The sequence below is a fragment of the Octopus bimaculoides genome, chromosome 8 (assembly GCF_046866305.1).
Source record: "Octopus bimaculoides isolate indiv1 chromosome 8, ASM4686630v1, whole genome shotgun sequence".
Classification (NCBI taxonomy): domain Eukaryota; kingdom Metazoa; phylum Mollusca; class Cephalopoda; order Octopoda; family Octopodidae; genus Octopus; species Octopus bimaculoides.
In genome coordinates, this window is record NC_142935.1 from 36681233 (window position 1) to 36696652 (window position 15420).

Below are 15420 nucleotides of genomic sequence, written 5' to 3' on the forward strand. Positions count from 1 at the left end.
ATAATAATAATAATAATAATGACAACAATGACTGACTTTCATGATGTTGATGATGATGATACCGATACCGTTGCTCAGTAATACAGAAAGTTGATTTTTGCATATGTATGTGCACACATGTTTATGCTCATGTGTTTATGTGCAAGACAGGGCATGCATGCATGCGTGAGTGTGTGCACATGTGTCTGTATATGTTAATGCATGTGTAATATTTATATGGGTGTAGGGTTGTATGTGTGTGATACAATGTCTTGTTTTGCCCCCAGATCATTTCCGATATAAAGCAGACCTTTGATCAAAATCATTCTATCCCTGATTATTCTGTGTGCATGTGTGTGAGTGTATCTTGAACTACATTGTCAGGTGTATGCTTCACTTTTTAGTAGTGCTCAACTTTTTTAAATATGGGATCTTTTCCATCTCGAACACAGATTAAAAAAAAATTTTAACTAAGCACTTTGAAACTTCGGATACTGGTTGAATGTGGTCAGAGGTTTTTCTATTCTGTATATAAAAAAAGTTTGGCTACTTTTTCTAGCAGGCCATGAAACTACATACAGGCCCCATTGTTGGTCTGCCTCAGTAATAATTTTGTCAAAATAATGAGCTGGAAGTTGTTGGAAAAGATCTAAAATATGATTTGAAGAAGATTTAGCTATAATTTGTGGCAGATTGGGTAACCACATAAACCTCCCATCTGTTGTAGAAGACAGAATGTTACATAAACAGGTTACATTGTTGTTTCATACACACATTTGCGTGAATAGTTGCAGCCAATGGTTTTATAGAGGCTTACCATTACTTGCGCATATACCTTCAAGTGTTCTTTCTGACACCTTATCAATTGTGCATTTGGACCCATGATTTTAATTCAATATTCTTTGGGTTCCCATAGCTGCTAGAAATAGGTACTATGTCATGTGATATTGTTACATGTGATTGAAATGGTATCGTAGCTTGTGAAAGGTGGTGGATTTATGTTTGCTCTACGTTATGCTACTCTGAAGCTTTTGCTAAATTGCGAGATGTTAAAACATTAAGGCTACAAGAAGTATTTTACATTTATATTTGGTGTGGGTGCTGGTGTCATGTGCAAAGCACTCAGAACACTCTGTGAAGTGGTTGGCATTAAGAAGGGTTTCCAGCTGTAGAAACCAAACCAAAACAGACTATGGAACCCAGTGCAGCCCCTGGCCTTGCCAGCCCCAGTCAAGTTGTCCAACCTATGCCAGCACGGAAAGCGGACATTAAATGGTGATGATGATCTAGACAACTACGTTTTATATTCTTTTTAGGTTGTATTTCTAATAAAATGAAATTTTAATAGATCTTTCAGAAAATAATAATTGATAACTTTTGAGAAAGATGTAGTACAATGACTTTTTCATTATTAATCTTTGTTTTCTTTGAAATCACTTATTCAGAAGGATGCGCAGTATTCATAATTCTTTACAAAGCTTCTGAAGCTATGGGGAGCAAAGCATAACAGTCTGGTGGAAATTGATGAGGTTTGGCAGACATAGCTGTGTGGTCAAGTACTTCACTTCCCAACCACTTAATTTCAGGTTCAGTCCCATTGTGTGGTACCCTGGGCAACTGTCTGCTGCTATAGCCCCAGGCTGAGCGAAACCTTGTAAGTGGATTTGGTAGATGGAAACTGAAAGAAAACCTGGAGTAAATGAATATGTGTGTGTACATTAGTGTGTGTGTATTTGTGTTTCCTTGTCTTGACATTGCATAGTATTTGTAAACAAGCATCACCCTCATACAAGCATGTTGCTTGTTTCTAAGCTGTTGCTTTGAGGGTTGGTGACAGGAAGTGCATCCAATCATAAGATCTCTCTCTTAACCAATTCCACCTGATCCATGCAAGCAGGGAAAAGTGAACTTTGAATTAATAATGATGATGATAATGGTGATAGTGTAGCAGGAGGAGAAAGAGGAGGGAGAACAGGAAGAGGAAGAAAGTACATTTGTTTCATAGTACTTGTGTGCAAATGTGAAATGCTTAAGTTTACATTACCTCACCTAACCTTGCTGTTTATGAGAATTACCAAATTTTGTAGATAAAGGTCAATAAGGCAGATTGCTCATTGATACATACTTCGGGACTTGAAAGGTTAAGCAATTGATTTCTATTCATTGCACCGGTGTTAAGGATAATTAAACATTTATAACATTCCCACCCCCCACTCTACTCTCTCTCCCTCTTTATTCAGGGCTGACCAAGGGCTCTATAACAATCTGTCCCCCCCCCCATTCTCTCTCTCTCTCTCTCTTTTGGTTGGTCTGTGTAACTTAATGTGTTTCAAGCTTAAAGGCCTTTCTACTGCCAAGTTTCTATCTCTCTTCAGATAGCTTTCTTTATGTAATTGTATATCTGTTTAAATACATGCTTGATTCATATATATATATATATATATATATATATATACACACATACACACCTTTTTATATATATGCACATATATTGAACTACCTATCTGTTCACATGTCTCTCTCTCTATATATATATATATATTTACAACTGCCTACCTTTGGCATATTTTATCTCCCTCCTCTTTCTCTCTGTATATGTGTGTGTGTGTGTGTGTGTGTATATATATACACACACACACACACACACACACATATATATATATATATATATATATATATGATGTCTAGCTAGCTGTTTATTTACCTTTCTAATTATCGATCTTTATATGCATATCTGCAGTTATCTCGTTATCTCTCTAAATCAGTCAGTCAGTCAATCAATCAATCTACTTCTCTTTGTCTATCTCCATACCCATCCATCTGCCATGACTTCCCTCATCAGTCACATGTGAACAGTTTAAGCAATCAATTGATCACATATCAAATCTTATTGATTCTTATTTACTCATCTATTTGCTCTGCTATTTGTTTTACCTAAGTTCAATCTCTATAAACTAAAGATTGCAGACAGGGAAACAGTATTCCACCAGTAATAGCCGAAATCCTCATTAACCAAACTATGTATCTTACACGCAGTTTAATTTGATTGAAATTCTTAGCCAAGCCAGAAACTTTACATTCCTCTTGGGAAACATCAGTTCTTCACTTCCATGATTAAAACCATGAAATCTGTGTTCTCTTGATCAAATTTTATGCTTTATTTATACTTCTTTTGTATTTGTTTTCTATCTTTTACATTCATCATCATTTTGAAACTGGATTTAGTAAAGGTAGATTTTAGCAGTAGCAGTTATGTCTTTGAATCCACACACACACACACACACACACACATACACAATTATGTGTGTACAATATAATCCAGCATAGAAGTCAAATTTTTCAGACCAAAATTTACAGCTAAAAATGCAAGGTTGATACAGCAAGATAACTTTAGAAGACCAAAAATTCCACATGAAATGCTGCAGGATATGGAAAGATAGTGACAATATTTGGATGTTTATGCTATTTGCTTACACTATATACTTCATTGACTTGTATGCCAAGAAACACAGTATGTGTGTATCTGTGTTTTTGTTTGCATTTGTGTACAATGAGAAGTGTTGTTGTTGTTGTCAGTTTCTTTTGCTTGTGCCCCCCCCCCCCCTTGTTGACCACTTGTCTGCTCACTTTGTGCTTTCAAATACATTCGAAATAAAAGATTCCCATCTTTAAAAAACACTTCAGGGTTACAGAAAGGAAGGATGTCTGACTATGAGTCAGATGTCAATAATATGTTCATCTAATTCATGGCAACCATGGTAAAAACATTGAATGTAAAACATATAGCTAGCCCAAATTTTGAAGTCACTGTTAACAAAATATTCTTGTTTAGGAATAATAAATTTGTATGCTACAGAAGTATAGAGTAAATTCAGATTAAATTGAAATTGTTTGTATCATAACTGAACATAAAAGCAAACATTAATAAATAAATATATATATATATATATATATATATATATATATATATATATATGTGTGTGTGTGTATGTATACATGCATACACACACATATACACACAAATACGTATATGCACACACACACACACACACACATACACACACACACACACACCTGTACAGTCATTCATATAGATATATTTAATCATGGAAATTCCAAGATTCCATCATAATCTGAGCTTCATGCTTTATTTACAGTTTTGCAATATTACATATATAATCGATTATTGAACCATGTTGGTTTTTCATCAAGGAGGTCTAGATCACTTGACCAAGTGATGAAACACCTCCGATAAGCTTTGAAGATCAGTTCCCATTATTGCAACATGTAATATTGTAAAATTGTGAAAAATTCAAAATTAAAATCTGAACGTCCAACTATGTTGGAATTTCATTGACTATATTTGAATTTCATTGACTATATTTACCTATACACAATCATACAAACTTTCATATAGAAACATATTTTTATATGTATGTATGTACACTCATCTCATATACACATTTTAGTCAATACTCTATCTAGTTTTTTTATTCTTTAGTCCCTATCTTTTACAATTCTTATTTGAATGAATAGTTTGCTCATTAGCACAATTATATTTTTACCTCTCTCATTTAGGATATTTGCACAGCTTCCCCACCCCATGTTACACACACACACACACGCACAGACCGACCACACCTTTAATAATTGTATTCTCTTACATATTATTTTATATTACCCATTTTGCATTCTCATCATCTCTTCCCCGTTTCTCAGTTTGCTTAATGTGTATGCTGCATTTTTTTTCGGCCCATCTTCTACTGTGAATTTCTCTCTTTTTTTCTCCCTCTCTCTACTGTTTCTTTCTGTTCACTCTCCTCTTCCTTGCTCTACTATCTCTTTCTGTTCATTCTCTCCTCCCTCTGCCAACTCTCTCTCTCACACATACATCTTTTTCGTTTCTTTTTTCTCCCAATCTCATTTGTTACTTCTGCCTTTCTGTGTTTTTCTTTCTTTATATCTCTTCATATATCTTTCTATTTAAATACTCATCATCTCCTTCTTTGTCTTCTCTTTCTCTGTATGTATGTATGTATATATGTATGTATATATATATATATATATATATATATATATATATATATATGTCTGTCTGTGTGTGCACAGATTTGTAATACAACTTCTGATATTGGTTGAATATCAAGATCATCTTCTTGGGTCTTTCAATAGAATCCTGTTGCAGCTTTCCTTGTAGCCTCTTCTCCAGGTTCCACTCCCACACCACTAACAGTTTTGCTTTGCATGTGATCAAGCTAGGCTTCACTCACATCAATCTCGCTAGTATAGGAGTGAGTCTGCAAAAGCCATGGCCTACGCTAATTCTCTGCTCCTCACTAAGATCAAAGGCCTTCGAGCTACATGCTAAAACTGAAAGGCTGGAATACCTTTGATCATTACTCTGCATGACCTAGGTTCACTTAGGGCTAATCAACAACAACAACAACAAAAGAACGACCGCCACCGTCACCACTATTACCTTAACAAAACTAACAACAGCAAATCTTCACTGAATTGAAGAACAAACTTATGTAATATTGATAATACAGTATCTGAGCAATTATCCAGCAAGCTTGGGGCAAGAAGCATCTTGGATTTTTGGATTTTCCAGATTTCTGGAGACCATGTAAATGTAGTGAAGATATGTGGCCTTGTGGTTAGGCTGTTACACTCATGATCGCTAGATCGTAGGTTCAATTCCCTGAGTGGGCAGTGTGTGGTGTTCTTGAACAAAACTGTTCATTTTACATTGTGCCAGGCTCCCTTTTGATCAGTGGGGAACGTTGGCCTACTCGCCTAGCCAGTAGGGTGGTATCATTTGAAGGCTAATGTGCATTGTGGCCAGTGATGTGTAATGACATCTGGTAGCCTGGTTGGTCACGTGATCACATGAGGTAAATATAAAATAATATAAACTGTCATATAAAATGAACTATGGAAAGTTAAGACCTAAATTGTTTGTAACAGATTCAAAGTAATACACTTCTGAAGCAGGGTGTGTGTAATATTTAATGATTCACTTAAAATCGTTAGAGTGTATCTGTTCCATGCATATAATGTAGTGATTACAAGATGAAAATTAAATAAAGGAAAGTAAAGAACATGATTTTATTTGACAGATATAGTTACAAATTTATACACTTCTAATGTTAGGTATGTTTAATCTTTAACTGTAAAGAACAAAACCATTTTTAACACAATGTATGCAAATTAACCAACTTCAAAAACAGGGTTTGTTTACTGAATGTGGAATATAATATATTGCATGATATTGCAACAGTATTCCTTGTTTTCTGGAAATTCCAGATTTCTGGAAGTCAAATAACAGGTTTGTTACTATATTAGGTGAAACATAAGATTTGATATATATTCATGAAGAATTGACTATAATATATTTCTGATTTCAAACTTTGATACATGGCCAACAATTTCAGGCAAGCAGGGTAAGTTGATTACATCAACCCTGGTGTCTAACTGGTACTTATTTCATTGATTCTGAAAGGATGAAAGGCAAAGTCGATCTCTGCTGAATTTGAACTCAGAACATGAGAGAAGAATGAAATGCCTGGCTTGCTAATGATTCTGCCATCTCACTGCCATCTTATAGGGTAAAGAGTAAAGACCTCCTTCAGCCATGAATGATCATGGGATTGCACCTAGAAAGTTATCCTCCAAGGCACAAATCCAGGCAAAGTTATTTATGGAAGACCCCTTTCCATGCCATTATATGTACATATGGTAAAGAGTAAAGACCCCTTTCAATCATGACTCACCATGGAATTGCGCCTAGAAAGTTATCCTCCGAGGCACATGTCCGGGCAAGGTTGTTTATGGAAGACTAGCAGTTGCCCATGCATACCAGCCTCCCCTTTTCATGCCACTTATATTATCCAAAGGAAAGGCAAAGACTGATACAGCTTGGCACCAATAACATCACAACTCATTTCTACAGCTGAGTGAACTGGAATTAACATGAAATAAAGTATCTTGCTCAAGAACACAAAGCACAGCCCTGTCCAGAAATTTAACTCACTATCTCCAGAAATTGAACTCACTATCTCATGATTGTGACCCCGACACTCTAATCACTTGAGCCATTTTCATAATACATTATTACTGGACATTACTGTCTTGAGTCTTAAGCCTCATAAGGCCAGTTACCTGTTTCCATGACATATAAGTGACCAAGAGCAAAACAGTCACTTTTTTCAGGACACCAGTCCTTTGTAAGGTGGCTTATTTACAGCTGAGTGGACTGGAGTTATGTGAAAGGAAGTGTTTTGCTCAAGAATGCAATGCACTACCTGTTTCAGGAATTAATTGCACAATCTTGCGATTGTGAATGCACCACCTTAATGACTAGGCTACACACATTTACCACAGTATATTACTGGTACACAATAGTTGTATTTATATTCTTAACAATGATTTGCAATAAGGACACACGGTTGAATCAACCCCTCTGTTGTATTGTTTATATTTGTTCATACTTCTCTATATGAATATTAAAGAAGGAAGAAGAAAGACTGTGTCCCTAAGTTTTGCAGTCTTTTACAAGACAGATGGGATTGATGCAGCTGATGCACATTCTGAGCATGTGCTTATCAGTACCTACTAATGAGAAATAATCTTGGGATTACAACAGAAAGGACTCTGCTAGAAACAAGCAAGGTTCAGCTACTCTAAAGACCCAGTCAATCCTGATCAAACTAACTTATAATCAAAGGTCAGTTATATCAGTTTGACTGACGTATATTTGTGTGTATGTGTATACACACTCACATGTGCGTGCTCACACACACAAACACATATGTACATACATATTCACTGTAAAGTGTTAAGAATGGCATCCCGTTGTAGAACACCATGCTAAAGTAGACACAAGTACATTGTAGTCCTTGGATGCATTGGATCCTGTCAAAAAAACATGGACATTTAAATAAGATGATAATGACAACAAAGACAATGATTATTGTCCATTTCTTTTTCTTTTTTGTTTTTAATTGTTACAGATGATAGGTGATTTCAAGGAGATTTAGCTGCTGTTTCTAATAGATCAAGTGACTACCAAGTAGCTTTTATCTTTGTTTAATATCAAGGCTTTAGTGTATTGCTAATCCCTGTACACACATTGATGATGAAAGACAAAAGCTAATCTTGGCTACATTCAAATTCCAAACTCAAAAGTAGAAATCCTCTAACTACTGCAATACATTAACTCTGACACTATTGTTGCAGCCATCTCCAAAACAGGCTGAAATCTGAACAATAATTAAGTTAGATATTTGTAAGTTTACTAAACAAAATTTGATCATAGCAAACTCTTAGCTTGTGTTTAATTTTAAGGAAAGCCTCTCAGTTAACTAAGAAACAGAGTTAACATCTGAAGGTTTGTTTGCAAGCCAGAATTTTCTGTTAGGGTAAACACATTATACACATTGTAAATTTATTCAGCAAAATTTGTTCGTTATTATTAATTCTGATTGTAATAAGGAATGGTAATTTAAGTTCACAATTTCTTTCCCTTAATTTTACGTTTTATTTTGTTTTTTATTTTTTAATTAACTTGAAATTTCAAATCGATTAAACCACAATGTTTTCCTACACTCAAATCGGAAATGATGAAAAATATGAAATTAAAATTATAAAACTTAAATTGTAATTTTTACTTAAAAAAATTAAATATTTCTTAAAAACTACAGATATGTTATCCTTTAGAAATCAAATTTTAGGGACATTTTGTTTTTCAGAATATTTCCTATTATTATGATTAAAGGTTAAAATTTCAATTATAATTCAAAATTTTGCTTCTGTTACTATCCCATTAATAACAAACTTAGTTTTGATTTATGGAAGCCTTTTAGTGCTACCTGTTGATGGTGGTGGTGATGGGGTTAATTCTTAGGGTAATGGAGTGGATCTTTGTTTCTTTATCTTTTATTTCTTTACTTGCCTCAGTCATTGGACTGCGGCCATGCTGGGAGACTGCCTTTAATGAATCATCCCTAGTACCTATTTTTTTAAGAATGGTACTTATTCTATTGGTCTATTTGGCCAAACTACTAAGATATAAGGATGTAAACAAACCATCATCAGTTGCCAATTTGTGTTGGGGAACAAATACAAAGGCACATACACATGTATGATGGGTTTCTTTTAGTTTCTGTTTACCAAATCCACTGACAAGGCCTTGATTGACCCAGGGCTTTAGTAGAAGACTCTTGCCCAGGATGCCATGGAATGGGACTGAACATGGAGCCATGTGGTTGGGAAGCAAACTTCTTAACACACATGTCCATGCTTGTGTCTCTATTCATTTATGTTTTTTCTTGAAATTTCAAATTCGGAAAAAATTGGAATTGTCATCCCTGGTTTTTGATGTTTCATCCCACATGTCAACCCTGAGTAAATGACACTGTTATCAAAGGCACTCCATTCGGGACCATCCAAGGCCCTTTTTTTTTTTTCTAGACTACATTATCCAAAGCACTATTCCATTTTTAAGGAAACGGAGTTGGTTGCAATTTCTTGCAAGTTGTGTGGCCACGTAGACACCCTGTTATTATAAAACTCAATGTATGTGTTGGGGGTGGAAGGTCGGGCGAAAATTACTCAGCAATGTGGAATTTATACAGATTAATTACAAAAGGATATGCATTTCAGTTCCTGTTATTTGTGGGGTAGAATTCCATGCAAAATTGCATGCACAGACAAATGCTTCATAGTCTGACAAGCCAAACCAGTTGAGCTATATATATATATATATATATATATATGGACACATGTATGTGTGTGTGTGGAGTGTTTTTGTTCTCTGGTACATAATCATAGCAACTTAGCCACCAAAATGATATGGTGTTTATATTTTTGAAATTCACTATAACACGGCAATTAACTCAGTTTGATTAATCTTAGGTAGTTCTTGAAGTGAAACAATACTTTATTTGTTTAAATTACATGCTGTGTCACTTCTGTTTGTGCTTGAGAATTAGGACATTGAATGCATACACAATTTCCAAATAATACCATATATATATATATATATATATAATATATATATATATATATATATATATATATATATATATATATATATATATATATATAATATCATCATCATCATCATCGTTTAATGTCCGCTTTCCATGCTAGCATGGGTTGGACGATTTGACTGAGGACTGGTGAAATCGTCCAACCCAGTCCACAGTCAAATCGTCCAACCCATGCTAGCAGACGTTAAACGATGATGATGATGATGATACATATATGTATAAATATTATATATATATCATATATATATAAAATTTATATATCGTGGTGAGAGGGATAACTTCCCTTGGCAAACAGGACACAGTCGTGTGTCGATAAGCCAGCTGGAGGAGATGTCCTCCTGGGGCTAAAAGCAACAGTAACATCCACCCCTAGGGGTCAGCCACACTTAAGTGGCAATATACTACACTTTATCGTGCAGTTACTGTTAATACTTCATTTAGAGAATTAACATTGCTTATATATATATATATATATATATATATATATATATATACACACACATATATATATATATATATATATATATATATATATATATATATACACACACATATATATATATATATATATATATATATATATATGTATGTATAATATCTACATACATACATACATAAGAACTTTTTAGGTCTTAATAGACACAAAATGTGATCTATTTCTAGCGCATTAATTGTCCACATTAGTGGTCGACGTTATTTTAAAAATATATATATATATGTATATATATGATATATATATCATACACACACACACACACACATATATATATATATATATATATATATATATATATATATATATATATATATATATATATATATATATATATATGCTATACATAAACTTAGATAAACTTAGATATATTTCGACCAAAGATTGGTCCAGGCCATGTCTAACTTAATAGCACCACCTAATAAGATTATCTAAACCCTTTTTTACAGTCAAGTTTTGTTTATCGTCCATTCAAGTAGTGAGTTCTTATTGAGTGAGTTATTTCCAGGTATGGGTGGCTTGTTTGGTATTCTTTGAAGAAAGCTGTCTAGACTCCGTTTAAAGCTGATAGGATCCCTTTCCTCTTTTATCTGTTTCAGGGCAATGTTAAACAGGACAGGGCCTGTTGAGGAAAAGAAATTATGCCGCAATGTACCTATACATTGTGATTCTGAATTGGGCAGGGGATGTATGGCCCGTGGTCCCAGCCTTGGATGAACCTCGAAACTAATGTTCAGGTTGTTTGGGCAATGCTGGTGGTATATCTTCCACATCGTACAGATGATGTACCACTCGCAGCGGTGCTGGAGAGAGTAGAGCTTCAAGGCTTTAAGGCAGTCCCAGTAATCAAAATCAGTCATGCCTTCAATTCGTTTGGTGAGTGCCCTCTCGGGTGATTCAATCCTCAAGATGTTTTAACTTTGTATGGGGAGACCACAGCGGGCAGCAGTATTCGAGGTGTGGCCGTACAAAGGAGGAGAAAAGTGGAATGATGACACCTTGTTCTCTGGACCAGAACGTTCTTAAGATCCAGGAGCTCATCCTATGAGCTATATTGACCTTATTGCTGATGTGGGCACTCCAATTGAGATTGTTGTCAACAATTACACCCAGAACTCTGATATTATTGGATGCTGTGAGCGGTTCCCCTGAAGGAAGAGAGTATGGCTGTTTTAGTATAGACTTTCTTCCAAAATGCATCAGTCAAATTTTCCCTCGTTCAGTTTCATTTTATTTTTATCTGCCCATTGACTCACAGCATATAGATCAGAATGGAGTTGGGTTCGGTCTTCTTCTTTATTGATGATTTGCTGGAGCTTAGTGTCATCAGCAAATATTTTCACTTTGTAGTGATATATATATATATATATATATATGGTATATATAATATATATATATGACATGTATATATATTTATATTATATATATATGTATATGTATATATATATATATATATATAGAGAGAGAGAGAGAAGACACTTGGCCACGGTGCCACGCAGTGGGACTGAACCTGGAAGCATGTGGCAGGGAAGCAAGCTTCTTACCACACAGCTACTATATAAAGATAGATAGGTAGATGAATAGATAGGTATATAGAGAGGATGGCTTGATAGATAGATAGATAGATAAGCATCTACATAATAAAAGATAAGCAAATATTACTGATTATATACTGGTCTGTGCTGAGAGAATAGTATAGAAATAACTAGATGGACGATAACTGCAAGGATGTGCAACTTTCAATATTATAACAGTTTCTTTTTTATTTTTTGGTTTGGTTTTTCTTTTTTTTTTATTTTGTAAAGTTAGTTATGATGAAGAGATTCTAAGGTTATATACCTTAGTTTGCATAATGTATTTAATGATCTTAATTGAATATCTCTTACCTCATGCTATCATTATGTCATCTTGTCATGATTAAGGAATTCGACCCAGCATGGCAAGAGAAAGAGAGAGAGGAGTGAGTGCGTGAGAGAGACAGAAAGAAGAGGAGGAGAAGGGAAAGAACGGGAGCAAAATAAAAACTATGGGTGAGAAAGAGAAAAGGAAAATACAGTGTTAAGAAGGAGAAAGACGAACAGAGAATGGAATAAAGAAAATTGAGAGAGAGAGAGAGAGAGAAGTGCGAAGAGACATATTCTACATAGAATAATAAAAGAAATACTAAGTTAAAGTTATGATTGTTAAGCAAGTTTAAGAATAACAGAATTTTAGTGATATGGAGACTCATGTTGAAAATAGAATAAAGTTTATTTATTTCTTTATATTTTACTCCTTTTAGTCACTAGACCGCGACCATGCTGGGGCACCGCCCTGAAGAATTTTTAGTCAAATGAATCGACCACAGAAATTATTTTTAAAGCCTGATATTTATTATATTGGATCTGTTGCCAAATTGCTAATTTCTAGGGGAAAAACAAATCAACATCAGTTGTCAAGCAGTGGTGGGGAACACACACACACACACACACACACACACACACAGACAGAGCTTCTTTCAGTTTCTGTCTACCAAATCTACCCACAAGGCTATCGGCCTCTGGGGCTATAGTAGCAGGCACTTGCTCAAGATGCCATGCAGTTGAACTGAACACCCCGAATCATAAGGTTGGGGAGCAAGCTTCTTACCACACAGCCACACCTGCGCCTATAAAATTATAAAATTCCTTTTGACTGAATCTGTAGGTTTCACCTGACAGCTTATTCAGTCATTGGTTGAATTTATTGTTGCATGAAACTTAGCTCTTTTGTTATTATTCTTCTGCTTGAGTGCCTCTGTTTCAGTTCAAGCTTATTGCACTATGGACAAGGGTCTTCTACTATAGCCCCAGACTCAATAATGCTTTGTAAAGAGATTTAGCCAACAGAAACTGTACAAAAGCCTGTCATGTGTGTTCTGCTGCTTCATTACTAACATTGGTTTGTTTGTAACCTAGCAGTCTGTCAAAAGATTAAAAAAAAAAAAACTGATAGAATAAATCCCAGATTTAAGAATAAGTATTGGGGCTTGATTTGATCAACTAAAATTTTTCAGAGTGGTACCACAGCCTGGGCACAGTCCATTGACTGAAACAACTTATGAACAATGCAAGACATGCAATCATTAGTGTGCATTATCTAAACCTTAAATTACAAATTTAAAAATCTGTGGAGCATTTTTTAAGAACTACTTATTTATGTGGTTGAGAGATCTGCCAGAAATAACCATCATATTTCACTCAAACCATATTCTATTGTTTTTTTTTTTTTGTTCATCTTTTGGTCAAGGGGCAAATAGTGCTCATTACTCTTTAACCCTTTAGTATTCAGATTACTCAGTCAAATGTGATGTTTATTTATTCTCATTAATATGAATTAGTTAGGTATTGTCTTGTAGCTAAGAGATTTTCCTGGTGTGATTGCTTATTTTTAGAATGACATTGTAAAGTTGGTATGAGAGGCCATATCTGACCAGTTTTAACATAAAACTAGTAGAATATTTAGGCTGGATGTGGCCAGTTTGAATGCTGAAGGATTAAGAACCTCTGAGACTAGTGGGATGGAGGGACAAAGGTATCTTCAATCACAGACCTAGCCCAAATGTTTGCAATACAATTGACTGCAGTAAGTAAAGTAACCAAAAGTGTTTGATGGTGTTGTTAAACTGGACTACAGATTAAGTCTATCAGCCATGAAAGGATGAAATGGAAAGTCAACTGTGGTTGGTTTTGAATACAGAGCACTGGCAAGTCAAAACAGATATGGCAGGGCATTCAGTCTAATGTTTTAAGAACTTTGGCAATTCAACACTTTTAGTAAAAATGGCAAAAAGTATGTATGTGTGTGTGTGTGAGAGAGAGAGCGAGAGGGGGAGAGAGAGAGAAAGACAGACAGACAAAACCAAAGTGCATGCTAGTAATAGTTACACCATGTCTGAAAAAAGGTGGTATGGCCATGGCTAGAATGCCTTGACCAGATCTAAGCAAGATGGTGATAGTGGTAGTGTAGTGGTGGTAGTAGAAGCAACAACAACAACAATAATAGTAGCAACACCTTCATTTTATTCATCTATATTTTTCATTTTCTTTTAACAAGCCACAGCCATAACGATGGCTGCGTTTTTCACTTGCATCTTAATTATACATCATTCAGGTGTCTTTATGGCCAATTTGCCATTATTCTTTCTTGAGGAGGTGGAAACTTTCAGTTGATGCTAGAATTATCTGAAAAATGTTCTCGCATGCTCACATCTTAGGCAGATTTTTGTTTTTCTCTTTTTCCTTTTTATCCATTTGAGATGTGTTATTAATAATGTTATGTTGGAATGTTAACGCATTTAACCTTTTTCTTCGCTTGCTTCTAACTATTCTACGTTTTTCTTTCTTTCTTTTCTTTTTATTCTAATAGTCCATACTCTGATATCTATCTATCTGTCTATTGGTTCATGAATTCCTCTGACTTCAGTGCTATCCATGTTCACTATCAATGTTGGCAATGAAGTTACTACAGATTCTTTTCCTTGTCGGTTCTATGACATGGACTTCGCTCATGCTAAAGCATTGTCTTGAAGGGTTGTTTTAGTAAATAATATATGCTTCTGTTCTTAGTGTTTAAAAGTTTAGTGCTTATTTCATCATCCTCTGTTTACCTTCTAAACTGGAGAATGTAAACAAAGACCACTGATTTATAAGCTATGTCAATGTCTAGACTCACATACATGAACATATTGTCTGTATTTCATTTCCTCTGAAGACTACTCTGTTTAAACGACAGATTATTTAGAAGTTAGAGATTTTCACATGATGTTCAAATATCAATTTTTTAATCAAACATTCCAGAAAGAATTGTAATTCACTCAATTTAAAATGCAAGTACTCAGAAGTGAAGTCTTGTTTGAAAAGTGCTGTGCACGAAATT

The 15420-nt window shown here is 34.8% G+C and overlaps 1 protein-coding gene across 12 annotated transcripts in view; it reads left to right on the forward strand.

Annotated features, from left to right (window-relative positions):
* The window catches only part of LOC106867420 (zinc finger CCCH domain-containing protein 10), a 639081-nt gene that overhangs the window by 593105 nt on the left and 30556 nt on the right, over window positions 1-15420 (forward strand). The window lies entirely within an intron of this gene.